The 15,390-nt window shown below is 45.0% G+C and overlaps 1 protein-coding gene across 1 annotated transcript in view; it reads left to right on the forward strand.

The window, feature by feature from the left end:
* The window catches only part of LOC106545629 (mitogen-activated protein kinase kinase kinase 3-like), a 98,637-nt gene that overhangs the window by 21,556 nt on the left and 61,691 nt on the right, over positions 1–15,390 (forward strand). The window lies entirely within an intron of this gene.

Consider the following 15,390-nt stretch of genomic DNA (forward strand, 5'->3'; position numbering starts at 1 on the left):
AAAAGAATCAGATAAATTAATATAATAAAATCACTCCCCACTTTCCCCCAACCCACAGCGACAGCAGGTCACAGGAGCCACTTAGTGGGCTCCATCCCACTCTGGGTTCCCCAGGCCCGCGGGCAGAATCAGGTCTTCAGCGCCTTCCGGAAGAGCGTAAGAGGGGGGCTGTTCTAATCTCTTGGCGGATGGCATTCCAGAGAGAGAGGGAGCCACCACGGAGAAGGCCCTTCTTCTGGGTCCCACCGGATGTATCTCCCTCAGGTATGGGACCCGCAGCATTCCCATCCTCCTCTCCTGCTCTCATGGGTCGGGTAGATTTAACCAAGGTGGCGCAGTGGTTAAATGCAGCACTGCAGGCTACTGCTAGATCAGCAGGTCAGCGGTTCAAATCTCACCGGCTCAGGGTTGACTCAGCCTTCCATCCTTCCGAGGTGGGTAAAATGAGGACCCAGATTGTTGGGGGCAATATGCTGACTCTCTGTAAACCGCTTAGAGAGGCCTGAAAGGCCTATGAAGCGGTATATAAGTCTACTGCTATTGCTATTGCTATAACCGGCAAGTGGAGATCTCTCAGATAACGTGGTCCCAAGCCATGAAGGGCTTTAAAGGGGTCAACAAGCACATCGGCAGCCATGCAGCTCCCGCAGGAGACGTGATACATGGGCACATCGAGGCCTGCATAAAACCGTACGGGCCGCAGCATTTTGCACCAACTGGAGTTTCCAGATGCTCTACAAGGGCAGCCCCATGTAGAGCAGGTTGCAGTAGTCAAGATGGGAGGTGATTAGGGCACAAGTGATGATAGGTAGGGATTGTCCATCCAGGAAAGGGCCTAACTGACACTCAACCCACAGTTGCGCCAAGTCTAATTATTCCCCTAATTATTAGTGATTTATTTCAACCTCACTGTCAAAGGATATGTAACCGTGCTTGTGGCAAGAAGTCGTAAAATCAGGTATGACTCACTTAACAACTGCCTTGCTTCGCAAACAATGCAAAAACAGGCAAAACTGTAAATTCTGGTCCCGTTTGTGTGTTTGTTTGTTTGTTTGTGTGTGTGTGTGTGTGTGTGTGTGTCCTGGTAAGAGATAAAACATTTGCAAGGTAGAAATTCTGAAATTTGCAGACCAAGATCAATTCTAGCAGCGGATCAATTCACAGACACTGTTTCTAACTCCTAAGTGGCAACAAAATTATAGGTAGTGCTTGAAAGTTACAACAGCACTGAAAAAAGGACCATTTTTCATGATTGTTGCAGCATCCCCATGATCAAAATTCAGACGCTTAGCAGCTGACTCATATTTATGACGGTTGCAATGTCCTGGGGTCATGTCAATTGCAATCTTTTGCAAGCTATTGCAGTCTAATAAGCAAAGGCAACGGGGAAGTCCGATTCACTTAACAACCACGTTACTAACTTAAGAAACTGCAGCGATTCGCTTAACAGCCGTGGCAAGGAAGGTGGTAAAATGGGGCAAAACTCACTTAACGAATGTCTCATTTGACAACTAAAATTTTGGGGCTCAATTGTGGCCGTGCTTCGAGGACTAGCCACATAGAGAATAGCCATCTTTTGAGTTTTCTCATTGTGAGGATGTATGAATGATGTCTCACGTGCAAAAAAAGAAAATGTAAGATCGAATAGCATCTTTGGGCCTTTTAAAATCCAAGTGGGATGCTTAATCAGAACTTGGTGTTTTCATTTTACACTTTAAAGAGAGTTTGCACTTTTCTCTGTACTTTTTTAAAAAACTTACCGTATTTCTCCATAGTGAAGGGTTGGAGTGAGGTGGATTGGGTTGAAAGGGAGAGAATAGGCCAGTGTTTCTCAACCTTAGCAACTTGAAGATGTCTGGACTTCAACTCCCAGAATTCCCCAGCCAGCGAATGCTGGCTGGGGAATTCTGGGAGTTGAAGTCCGGACATCTTCAAGTTGCCAAGGTTGAGAAACACTGGAATAGGCCAAAGACACCCAGCTGGATTTCATGCCTAAAGGGGAACTAGAACTCACTGTTCTCCTGGTGATTGGCTCACAGTCACCCAGCCACTTTAGGATTGAGTCCATTCTGTTAATCATCCTTTTAAAAGATGCGTGTGTTTATGCCGGCTATTTTTATTTTGGGGAAAGAGCAGCTGAGGAGCCCTCATCTAAAAACATGTTAAAAACCTAGATTAGAACTGACCTTAACTTTCCCACTGAATTTTGGTTCCGATGAAGAGTGCAAAAGTAATCCTCGACTTATGACTGTAATTGAACCTGGCTATTATGGTCGTAAGTTGTGACAGTCCTAAAGCGGGTCATCACGTGACTGACCAAAAACTTTCCCCCCCCCCAATGGTCATTAAGGGAATATTGTATTCGTAATGCCAAACCCCGTTGTTCAATATGGATTTCCTTTTGGCAGAAACTGAGAGTGAACGTTGCTTTCCTCCAAAAACAATTGTAAATTGTAGTTATATGATTGCAAATGGTCGTAGATGTGGGCCAGTTTTCAGGCGAACAAAATGCAGCCATGTGACCCTGGGGAGGCATCATTGGAATTTCAGAAGTGGGTCATACGTATTTTTTGGGGGTGCAACGTAACTTTGAACAAACACTAAGTTGTGGACAACCAATCCCTTAGTAACAAATGCTTCTTCCTCTTGATTGGGAGTCAGAAAATTGTGTTACCTGTGGCTTAGCTCAATACTAAAAGAGTTGGAAGAGACCTTGGAGGTCTTCTAGTCCAACCCCTTGCCCAGGCAGGAAACCCTATACTGTTCCAGGCAAATGGCTATCCAACGTCTTCTTAAAGACTTCCAGTGTTGGGGCATTCACAACTTCTGGAGGCAACTTCTGTTCCACTGATTAATTGTTCTAACTGTCAGGAAATTTCTCCTCAGTTCTAAGTTGCTTCTCTCCTTGATATGTTTCCACCCATTGCTTCTTTTTCTGTATTCAGGTGCTTTGGAGCAGCCGTCCCCAATTGGTGGTCCATGGATCACTGATGGTTCGTGAGAAAATTTTGGTGTTCCACAGGAAAATTATTTCCATTTTTTATATTGCACTAAATCAGGAGTCCTCAAACTATACCCTCCTGGGCTGGATACGTGCAATGAACGCTTGTGTTGCTGTAGAGAGTCTCCCCCTTCGGGGGCTTTATGGATTGGAGGGGGGCAGAAATTCTGATTTGGGGTCTGCTTCAGCCTCCTGGTGGGGGGCTTTGGGTTAAGGCTGGAGGGATGCGCCGCTGGTGGCGAAGAGCCGTAGGGCCTCGTTCCAGTGGGACTGCATCATGGCCTGGAACTGGCTGACCTTCTCAGCCCACTGAACCTCCACTTGACCTTGCACTTCAGTAGATCTTCCCTCTGCTTGGAGAGCCTAAGCTCATAGTCCTCAGTGAGATCCTTCTGCTGAGCCTCCTTGGTCAGATCCAAATTGAACTGAGCTGTTTTGCCAACTCTTTCTCCTGGTGGCTGCTTAGCTCCAGCACCTGCTTCCTGTTGGGGCCCTAAGGAGCCCAGGTGGGCAGGTGAGGAGTAGCAAGTAGAGGCTGACAAGGCGCCCCTCGACGTGAGTGACATCGAGTTGGCCACGCCCACCCAGTCACATGACCACCTTGCCACGCCCACCTAGGCAGTCATTAAGCAGATCACATTAGTGGTCTGCGGGATTTAAAATGATGAATTTAGTGGTCCCTGCGGTCCGAAAGGTTGGTCACCCCTGCTTTGGAGAACAGGTTGCCTCCCCTCCTCCTTTGTGGCCTGAATCAGGACGGGGAGACAGGAAGAAGTGCTAATTCTGAGGGGATGTGACAAAACGGGCAATGCCCTTATGCGGTTTTGCAAAATGGGGAGATGAATTCTGAGACAGAGATACAGAGGGAGTGTCTGAGAAAGAGAGAAATAGAAAAAGAGAGAGAGGCAAAGAAAGAGAGAAATAGAAAAAGAGAGCGAGAGGAAGTCAGAGAAAGAGAGAAAGAGAAAAAGAGAGCGAGAGAGAAGCAGAGAAAGAGAAAAAGAGAGCGAGAGAGAGGCAGAGAAAGAGAGAAAGAGAAAAAGAGAGCGAGAGAGAAGCAGAGAAAGAGAAAAAGAGAGCGAGAGAGAGGCAGAGAAAGAGAAAGAGAAAAAGACAGCGAGAGAGAGACAAAGAAAAAGAGAAAGAAAAAGAGCGAGAGAGAGGCAGAGAAAGAGAAAAAGACAGCGAGAGAGAGACAGAGAAAGAGAGAAAGAGAAAAAGAGAGCGAGAGAGGTAGAGAAAGAGAAAGAGAAAAAGAGAGCGAGAGGCAGAGAAAGAGAGAAAGAAAAAGAGAGCGAGAGAGAGGCAGAGAAAGAGAGAAAGAAAAAGAGAGCGAGAGAGAGGTAGAGAAAGAGAGAAAGAGAAAAAGAGAGCGAGAGAGAGGCAGAGAAAGAGAAAGAGAAAAAGACAGCGAGAGAGAGGCAGAGAAAGAGAGAAAGAGAAAAAGAGAGCGAGAGAGGTAGAGAAAGAGAAAGAAAAAGAGAGCGAGAGAGAGGCAGAGAAAGAGAGAAAGAAAAAGAGAGCGAGAGAGAGACAGAGAAAGAGATAAAGAGAAAAAGAGAGCGAGAGAGAGAAAGAGAAAGAGAGAAAAAGAGAGAGAGAGAGGCAGAGAAAGAGAGAGATTGCTTTGCTGGGCCTATGTTTTCCATTTCTAGTAGGGAATGAAGTCAATATTTTTGACACACTGGCTTCCTGCACCTATCTTTTGAACCATTCATGAGAGGCCTAATGAAGACCAGTTTCCATGGAGACATCCTCCCCGTCTCATGACTGGTCACCTTTGAGTTGGCTCTTGCTGCAGGCCCATCTTTTGTCATTCATCATGTTTTGTGTCCTCACTTCCTTTCTGGCTCCGAGTTCTAAACCAGGATCCCAAATTCTGCTGAGTTGATCCTCCCTTCACCGCAATCCGCTTCGTTTCCTACTCTCCCTTTCAAGAGAGCTTACACAGAAATGCTTCCTCCCTTCCCTTTATTCATTTTCGGGGCATGCTGGGATGCCGGCTTGCTCCACGGGGCCGAATTGCTGGTTCTGCAGTTACCCGGCGACCAAACTCATGTTTGGAGTGACTCATGTGATGCCATCCAGAGACAGGCCAAGAATAGATGAGATCATTGAGCATCTGGTTTCTTTGGGAAACGGCTGGACGAAGGAGGGAATTTCCAAAAAGTTAGGTTGCCTGATGTGTTAAGATTGTTTATTTGGGGCTTATCTCGAAATCCAGCACACCGTGTAGCTTTGTTCGAAAAGAATAAGACAGAATTGGCAAGGGCGGTTTTTATTCTTTTAAGATTTAAGAAAAGGAATTACCTGCTTCCAACTTGGAGAGAATTAGCCAGAGGGTGAAGTTAGAAGGCCAGGAAACCAAGGGAGGAGGATGGGAAGAAAAATGTGGAGACTCTAGAAAGAGTGCAGAGAAGGGCAACAAAGAAGATTAGGAGCCTGGAGGCTAAAACATATGAAGAACGGTTGCAGGAACTGGGTATGTCTAGTTTAATAGAAAGAAGGACTAGGGGAGACAGGATAGCAGTCTTCCAATATCTCAGGGGTTCCCACAAAGAAGAGGGAGTCAAGCTATACTCCAAGGCACCTGAGGGTAGAACAAGAAGCAATGGGTGGAAACTAATCAAGGAGAGAAGCAACTTAGAACTGAGGAGAAATTTCCCGACAGTTAGAACAATTAATCAATGGAACGATTTGCCTCCAGAAGTTATAAGTGTTCCACCTCTAAAGGTTTTTAAGTGGGGGATTAGCCAACCATTTGACTGCAATGGTTCTGCTTGAGGAAGGGGTTGAACTAACCTGTATTAACTAACAGGGATGGCTAACCTTTTTCTAAAGGACTGCCAAAATTGTGCACACGTGTGCTATTGCACGCATGTCTCATGCGCATGTGCGTGCAACATCCCCCCCAAGCGGCAGGGAGGGAAGTTTTCACTCTCCCCAGTCTTTGAAGCCTCTTCTGAAGCCTCCCTAGCCCCCCTCTGGAAGGTGGAAACGGATCGTTTGCAAACTTCCGCATGGCCCGTTGGGGCTGTTTTTACCCTTCCCCAGCCTCCGGAGTCTTTCCTTGGGCTTGGGCAGGGTGAAAATTCAGCCTGAAGGCTGAAAATCAGCTGGTCGGCGCACGCCGGAGATGAGGGTTGCTGTGCCAGCAAATATGGCTCCACATGCCACAGGTTCGCCATCACGAGACTAGAAGAACTCCAAGGTCCCTTCCACCTCTGTTCTCCTGTTACAGTTGACAGCAAGCGATTGGAGCTTCTTCAGGTGCTGACAGCGCGAGAGAAATCTGTGGAATCCGTGGAAATGCCTCCGTGTGTCTTGCATGGATGCCTTCCACCCACCTGACTTTAAAAAGAATGCTTCACTTTTATCCACACTGGAATAGCACATATCTTAGGCCAGTGTTTCTCAACCTTGTCAACTTGAAGATGTTTGGACTTCAACTCCCGGAATTCCCCAGCCAGCATTCGCTGGCTGGGGAATTCTGGGAGTTGAAGTCCAGACATCTTCAAGTTGTCAAGGTTGAGAAACACTGTCTTAGGCCAACTGAAGGTTTAGAAAACAACACAAAATATATTTGCAATTTTTTAAGAATGAAGGATTTTGCAGACATTTTTGCTCCTGGCTTTCTCTGCAACACGAAAAAGATATTCGGCCAAAAATTGATAGACAGAAAGGAGAGCCCAGCAAGCATACTAGCACAGGTTTTCCTTGACGTACGACCATAATTGGAGGGAAAACAAGGCAAAACCAAAGAATGGGCAGGAGTATGGTAGGCAGCATGGCTGGCTTGGGGAATTCTGGGAGTTGAAGTCCACACCTTTCAAAGTTGCCAAGATTTTAAAAAAAAATACTGATTTCCAGCATCTGTACAAATGGTCTCCAACATCTTCCTATAGGTTCTTAAGGTAAAACAGCCCCTTTAGTAATAGCAATAGCAATAGCAATAGCAGTAGACTTATATACCGCTTCATAGGCCTTTCAGGCCTCTCTAAGCGGTTTACAGAGAGTCAGCATATTGCCCCCAACAATCTGGGTCCTCATTTTACCCACCTCGGAAGGATGGAAGGCTGAGTCAACCCTGAGCCGGTGAGATTTGAACCGCTGACCTGCTGATCTAGCAGTAGCCTGCAGTGCTGCATTTAACCACTGCGCCACCTTGGTAGAACATAGCTTCAAAAATTTATAGAGACCACAGGCCGAGAATAAATTTGAATTTGTAATTCCGTATTCAAGAGTTCTATTAAAAAAAAAAACTACATGCACAGTTAACTTTCATCTCAGAGAAAGCAATTATTATGCAAAACATGCAAAATGTAGTAAAGAAATTAAGCTAGAAGGGAAGGAAAGAGAAACTAATTCATTTTTATTTATTTTTTCAATTTTATTTTATACTTTTTAAACCTTTCGACCCTTGCTTTCACCCTGTCTAAACACTTCAAATACAGGTAGTCCTTGACTTAGGACCACAATTGAGCCCCAAATTTTCTTTTGTTAAGTGAATTTTGCGCCATCTTATGAACTTTCTTACCTGGTTGTTAAGTGAATTACTACTGCAATTGATAAATTAATAACCAGGTTGTTAAGTGAATCTGGCTTCTCCATTGACTTTGCTTATTACAAGGCCGCAAAAGGTGATCACGTGACCCCGGGAAACTGCAACCGTCATAAATGTGAGTCAGTTGCCGAGTGTGTGAATTTTGACCAAGTGACCATGGGGAATGGCCCAACGTCATAAGTGTGAAAAACTGTCATAAGTCGCTTTCTTCAGTGTTGTTGTAACTTTGGTCAAATGAACTGTTGTAAGCGGAGCAATAGCAATAGTTAGACTTATATACCGCTTCATAGGGCTTTCAGCCCTCTCTAAGCGGTTTACAGAGTCAGCATATCGCCCCCCCAACAACAATCTGGGTCCTCATTTTACCCACCTCGGAAGGATGGAAGGCTGAGTCAACCTTGAGCCTGGTGGGATTTGAACAGCCGAACTGCTGAACTGCAGTCAGCTGAAGTAGCCTGCAGTGCTGCATTTAACCACTGCGCCTACCTGCGCCACAGGTAGGAGGACTACCTGTATTTCTTTATGTTCTTTAAACATCTTTGCCTTCCCTAATTCAGGATTTAGTCCACTCCATCTAAGCACAGGGGTTGCCCCAAAGAAGAAGGAGTCAAGCTATTCTCCAAAGCACCTGAGGGTAGAACAAGAAGCAATGGGTGGAAACTAATCAAGAAAAGAAGCAACTTAGAACTAAGGAGAAATTTTCTGACAGTTAGAACAATTAACCAATGGAATAACTTGCCTCCAGAAGTTGTAAATGCTCCAACACTGGAAGTTTTTAAGAAGAGATTGGACAACATTCATCTGAAGTGGTGTTGGGTTTCCTGCTTGAGCAGGGGGTTGGACTAGAAGACCACCAAGGTCCTTTCCAACTCTTATTCTATTCTACTTTACTCTACTCTTCTTTTCCTTTCTCCTTCTCTTCTTTTCCTTTCCCTTCTCTTTCTCTTCTTTTCGCTTCCCTTTTCTTTCTCTTCTTTTCGCTTCCCTTTTCTTTCTCTTCTTTTCTTTTCTCTTCTCTTCCCTACTCCTGTTTCTACTCACAAGTTCAATCTACCCCTTACTTCCAACCCATTCACCTTCTTTTATATTTATTTTTACATTTGACCCTCATTAATTCTCTTTCTATGATTAAACCACCTCAATGTAAATTTTTTTTTGTACGTTATTACCCACATTATTTTCATACCCCACCTTATTGTTTTTAACACATACCCTTCTTTACTTTCACTAGCCCTTTGGCGTAGGCCAGACCTAAGAGCAGAGATGCTACCCTGTCCCAATTTATATTGCAGGTAATCCTCGATTTATGACCACAAATAGAGTGGAAAATTCATTGTTGTGTTGCGGTGTTTAAACAAGATATCACGTGACCACAATTTGGAATTTCCTGCTGTCTTCCCCATTGTCTTTGCGGTTGGAAGCTGGCTTGGAAGGTCACAGCTAATGATCACACAACTATAAAATTATTATAAATGTGCAATGGCTGCCGAGGGCCTGAATTACAATTTACACAGGGAGGTTGCAAGCGTGAGTCCTTTTTTTCAATTCTGTTGACAGTTCTAATGGTCATTAAGTGAGGACTATCTGCAGGCATAATCAAAAAATTATTTGGAGGTTTCCCCCCCCCCCACCCTTAGGTCAGTGTTTCCCAACCTTGGCAACTTGAAGATGTCCGGACTTCAACTCCCAGAATTCCCCAGCCAGCATTCGCTGGCTGGGGAATTCTGGGAGTTGAAGTCCAGACATCTTTAAGTTTCCAAGGTTGAGAGACACTGCCTTAGGTTACCCACTATTTCTGTCTGCAGCAATCTGACTTCCGCTGTGCTTGTTAAACAAATTAATCCATGGTCATTAAGCGGAACATGATGTGACTGTGACGGATTTGCAGCTTCACTTTTACCACAGTCACTACGCGAATCGCCTGCTGGCATTACAGGGTTAAATCATGCAGCCATGATTTGTGATTTAGTGCTGTGTCTTTATTGATTCTGCTTGTCAGAAATGATGCTGACATGACGGTGAGTCACTTCAGTGGCTGAAAATGCCTGTTGGTTTTTTGAAAGGTCTGGATATTGATCATATAACTGACTCACGGTTGACTTCTCCTTCCGTCCTTCCGAGGTCAGTAAAGTGAGGACCCAGATTGTTGGGGGCAGTAGGCTGATCCTGTAAACCGCTTAGAGAGCGCTGTAAAAGCACTGTGAAGCGGTATAAGAGCCGAGGTGGTGCAGTGGTTAAATGCAGCACTGCAGGCTACTTCAGCTGACTGCAGTTCTGCAGTTCGGCTGTTCAAATCTCATCGGCTCAGGGTTGACTCAGCCTTCCATCCTTCCGAGGTGGGTAAAATGAGGACCCGGATTGTTGTTGGGGGCAATATGCTGACTCTGTAAACCGCTTAGAGAGGGCTGAAAGCCCTATGAAGCGGTATATAAGTCTAACTGCTATATATAAGTATAAGCGCTATTGCCATTCCTATGTGGCGGTCATAAGTCTGAGAACCAGCCTTAAAGTTACTTCAAATGGCTGCTAAACAGGGACCTCATTAAGCAAGGTCTACCTGGATATAATATCTTCACTCAGGTTTTTTTCTTCTTTTGCAGCAATCATTTTTTTTACATGTATTTTGGACTTATCCTCAGTCACTTTCACTTCCTTGTTCCATGAAGCGCTAATTTTCATACTTCCTATTCCCTTTGAGTCACTTCAGTGGCGCTCCAGAACACAAATGTTTCCGCTTTGTTCTCAGCCACATTCACATATTGTTTTCTTTCATCATTCCTTCTTTGGGGAGAATGAATATTTTTACATATTATATTTAATACTAGCTGGATACCTATACTTCACTATGAAACAATGTGATTGGGCCAGCCCGCAGGCCGGAAGAGCCCCGTGCTTTCCATGCCCATGTAAGGCAGCTGGCAGTTGGAAAAGAGTTCCTTTCAGGTGGGAAGAGGGAGTAGAGCATCTAACTCCTTAGCATCGACGCGTGTTAATATAATATTGTATAAGAAATACTGATGATATGATGGTCATTTTGAAAAATCCTTTCTTAGCGAGCACTAGAAGCCAAGAGGAACATACGTGCTCAATTTCAAGTTTGTAAGCTTTATGGTTCTAGAGATTTTGTGATAAATGAGTGGTATTTGGCTTTTATATACAGTATAAGATGCATTGGAGTATAAGACACACCAAAATTTTGAAGAGGCAAATTGTTTTAAAATTTTTTTGCACTCTACAGACCTCCCAAAATGGCCCGTTTTTTGCGAAAAGTGGCCTATTTTTCGTCAAAAAAGAGGGCATGCATAGCCTTTAGGAGGCTTATAGAGTGCTCCTGGGGGACAAAAATGAGTAAAAAAACTGCCCATTTTCGCTCATTTCTGCCCTCCCCAGTCCCCAGGAGCACTCTGGAGGCTTCCTAAAGGCTATGCACGGCCATTTTGTTGAAGGGGGCGGGGTTTCGGGAGGCCAAAAATGCTGTATTCAGTGTATAAGACGCACCCAGATTTTCAGCCTCTTCTTTGAGGAAAAAAAGGTGCGTCTTATACTCTGAAAAATACGGTATATAGAAGAAGATGTTTTATTATAAATCAGTCAGAACAATGGAACAAATGGGCCCCGGAAATTGTGGATGTTCCAAGATGGGAAGAGTTTTGGTCCAGTCATTTGTCTAAAGGGGTATAGGGTTTTCTGCCTGAGCAGGGGGGTAGACTAGAAGACCTCCAAAGTCCCCTTCCAACTCTGGTCATCCTGTTATCATAATACTAAACCTGAGGTAAAGCAGGAAGGAAATACAATCGCGGTCGGCCTAGTCTAGCTCGGGGGTGGGGAGGCCTCCAGGTTAGAGGGTTTCCAGGAGTGTCTAGTCTGACTCTTTTCGCCTACGCTGAGTTTTCTCACAGGGATTTCTCTTGCAGGAGCTGACTCAGTCAGAGCTTTCCAAAATTTCCTGTGTTGTTCGGAGGGGGCGGGGGGGCTGGGAAGGGCATGAAGCAGCCGCCGCCTCACATGGAACAAGAATGTGCTGAGATTGTGTGACGGAAGCCCCTCAGAAACATCTCCACATTTAAAGGCTGAGGAAAGGGGAAAAGAGTTGTAAAAAGATGCTCCATCTTACTGAATCTCTAACGCATAGACCAATGTTTCTCACCCTTAGCCATTTTAAAATGTGTGGACTTCAATTCCCAAAATTCCCCAGCTTCCATGCTTTAAGATGTGTGGACTTCAACTCCCAGAATTCCCCAGCTTCCATGCTTTAAGATGTGTGGACTTCAACTCCCAGAATTCCCCAGTCTCCATGCTTTAAGATGTATGGATTTCAACTCCCAGAATTCCCCAGCCTCCATGTTTTAAGATGTGTGGACTTCAACTCCCAGAATTCTCCAGTCTCCATGCTTTAAGATGTGTGGACTTCAACTCCCAGAATTCCCCAGTCTCCATGCTTTAAGATGTGTGGACTTCAACTCCCAGAATTCCCCAGTCTCCATGCTTTAAGATGTGTAGACTTCAACTCCCAGAATTCCCTAGATAGTTATGACAGTTGAAGTGTCCCAGGGTCACGTAATCCCCTTTTTTCGACCTGACAAGCAAAGTCAATGGGGAAGCCAGATTCACTTTACAACTGTGCTACTAACTTAACAACAGCAGTAATTCACTTAACAACTGTGGCAAGAAAGGTTGTAAAATGGAACAAAACTCACTTTAACAGCTGTCCCTGTTAGCAACAAAAATGTTGGGCTCATGGTCGTAAGTCAAGAACTACCTTCATTGATATGGCTTTTTCAGGCACTTGTCAATCGTCCACCTAGGTAGGGTGGGCAGTGAAATTTGATTAATAAATTAGTTAATTAAAAAAAAAATCTGATGTGAGAATCCTCTGTCGAGGACCCAGAGAAATCAGGAGTTTGAGGCAGTTCGAATGAATATACAGCTTTATACAAACTTAAGCTCTGTACAAGAATCTGGTCAACTAACCGTCAAGGAAAATGAGCGGGAGATGAGAAAGGAATTCAAAGTGGGTTGGACTTAGATCTCTTGCAGGCGCACAGGGACTCGTGACTTATGACTCGTTTGACTCCTCCTTTGGGTTCACCCATGTCATCTTCTAGCTCGGGGGCTCAGCCAGTGTGTGTGTGTGTGTGTGTGTGTGTGTGTGTGTGTGTGTGTGTGTGTGTGTGTGTCTACCACGCTGCAGCTTAGCACACACAAGTGTTGTCTGCTCACGCGAGTGGAGCTTCACAAATGCACACTTCCCCATTTCTACCATGGCCCAATTTTGAACAGGCCACAGCTTGGTGGTGAGTTGCGGCCCTGGGGGGGGGGGGTTGTTGGGCTCCTGTTCTATATCCTCTTGGCTTAAAAAAACAGAGAAGTGCTTCCCTTGTCTAAAATAAAATGAATTCTGGGCTAGATGGAGGAAACATCCAGTATAATTAAGGCAGAATGCAATGCTTCAGTGTGTGATTTTTTTCCCCCCTCAACAAAGTGCTGTTCCCCTATTGTGAAATATCCAGAAGGGTTTAGGAACTATTCTTCCAAGTTTACTTTTGATGTCATGGCCCTGAGTTGTTGTGTTTTTTTTTTCTAGTTGCTATCTCAAATTTCTCCCCAAAAACAATATTTTTGAACAGTTCTGTATTGCGTTAAAAAAAAAGAACGCATTCATTCATCCACACACTCATCCATGCAAAACAGACACAAACACACATAGCATCCCACGCTTTGTCTGCCAGGCGTCCTGAAAATTTGTTGAAAGAAATCCTGGAGGAATCATTTTCTAGAATACCATATACCGTATATACTCGAGTATAGGCCGACCCGAATATAAGCCGAGGCACCTAATTTCATCACAAAAAACTGGAAAAGTTATTTACTCGAGTATAAGCTTAGGGTGGGAAATGCAGCAGCTACTGGTAATGATGTCCCGTGCAGCCGCGGGAGCAATGTCCCGCCTCCTATGACACACAACACAATGATTCCTATCATTGGATCACTGTACCAGAGGAGGTGGGACATCGCTATGTGGCTGCTTGCCATAACAAGGAGGAGGTGGGACATCGTCGCAGAGCGGCAGGAGGGGGAGGAAGGGGAATCGTAAGACAGCCCTGCATTACATTAGAACGTGAGGAGGGGGGATGGTGCGGTGCGCGCTGCGCGGCAAACTGACACAGAGGGAGGGGAAACTCAGGGGCGCTGGGCCATTCACGAGCCTCACCCAGCGGCATGGCCCCGCCCCTTTTTCTTCTCCATTTCGGGCAAATTTTTCACTGACTCGAGTATAAGCCGAGGCGGCTTTTTTCAGCCCAAAAAGTGGGCTGAAAAACTCGGCTTATACTTGAGTATATACGTTATTCTTTTCCATGTGGCTCTTCATTTTGTTGACGATTCTTCTCCCAATCATTGGGATAGGATGGGTGTTGAGCCGAGAATTTGATAGGTAATTGGGCTGGCATTGGCTGGGAAGAGGGTTTGTTTTAAAATAAATAAATAAAACCCACCATTGTTTTCTTATTATAAATATCTCAAGACTCTAATACTTCTTCCTCCTCCTCCTTTCTTGACAACAGCCCTCTGAGGCGAGGAAGAAAGAATGACTGACTCAAAGTCACCCAGCCTGTTTTCATGCCTAAGGTGGGGCTAAATAGCAATAGCAATAGCAGTTAGACTTATATACCGCTTCATAGGGCTTTCAGCCCTCTCTAAGCGGTTTACAGAGTCAGCATATCGCCCCCAACAACAATCTGGGTCCTCATTTCACCCACCTCGGAAGGATGGAAGGCTGAGTCAACCTTGAGCCGGTGAGATTTGAACAGCCGAACTGCAGAACTAGCAGTCAGCTGAAGTGGCCTGCAGTACTGCACTCTAACCACTGCGCCACCTCGGCTCTAAAAGTCACCGTCTCCTGGTGATTGGCCCAAAGTCCTCCAACTGATTTTCATGCCTAAGGCGGGACTAGAACTCACCATCTCCTGGTGATTGGCCCAAAGTCCTCTAACTGACTTTCATGCCTAAGGCGGGACTAGAACTCACCATCTCCTGGTGATTGGCCCAAAGTCCTCTAACTGACTTTCATGCCTAAGGCGGGACTAGAACTCACCATGTCCTAGTGATTGGCTCAGTTACCCAGCCTGTTTTCATGCCCAAGGCGGGACTAGAGCTCACCATCTCTTGGTGATTGGCCCCAAGTTCACCCTATCGACTTTCATGCCTAAGGCAGGACTAGAACTCACCATCTCCTGGTGATTGGCCCAAAGTCACCCAGCTGGCTTTCATGCCTAAGACGGGACTAGAATTCACCGTCTCCTGGTGATTGGCCCAAAGGCCTCCAACTGGCTTTTAGGTTTGAGATGTCATAAATATATCCTAGTTGCCAAGTGCCCAAATTTGGATTAGGTGATCTTGGAGATTTTATGACAGTCATAAGTATGAGGACTGGTTGTAAGTCCTTCTTTCAGCACAACTGTGACTTTGAACAGTGGCTAAAATGATTTTTGTAAGTTGAGGACCACTTGTATATTTGCCCCTACCTCTGGTGGAACAAGGAAGACATTTTCTGGGAATGCTGGAGGCAGGATGCTATTTTTTTTTTTTAATGCTAAATCCAAATTTTGATTAGAATCTCAAAATAGCTTTCAAGTCCATTTGGGCTCCCGATTCACCCGTATCATTTTCTCAGTGCGTTAGAAAATTGATCCCCAATGGTTTGTTCCAGGATGTTTTTTAACATCTCACTCTTAATTCCCGGATTCCAAAAAAATGACTTCCCATCCAAGACCTGACCCAGGCTGACCCTACTTAGCTTCAGGGATTATCCAAGATCAGCTAGTTG

The sequence above is a fragment of the Thamnophis sirtalis genome, unplaced genomic scaffold, assembly GCF_051295495.1.
Source record: "Thamnophis sirtalis isolate CommonGarterSnake01/CBP01778 unplaced genomic scaffold, rThaSir2_p1.2 scaffold_4, whole genome shotgun sequence".
Classification (NCBI taxonomy): domain Eukaryota; kingdom Metazoa; phylum Chordata; class Lepidosauria; order Squamata; family Natricidae; genus Thamnophis; species Thamnophis sirtalis.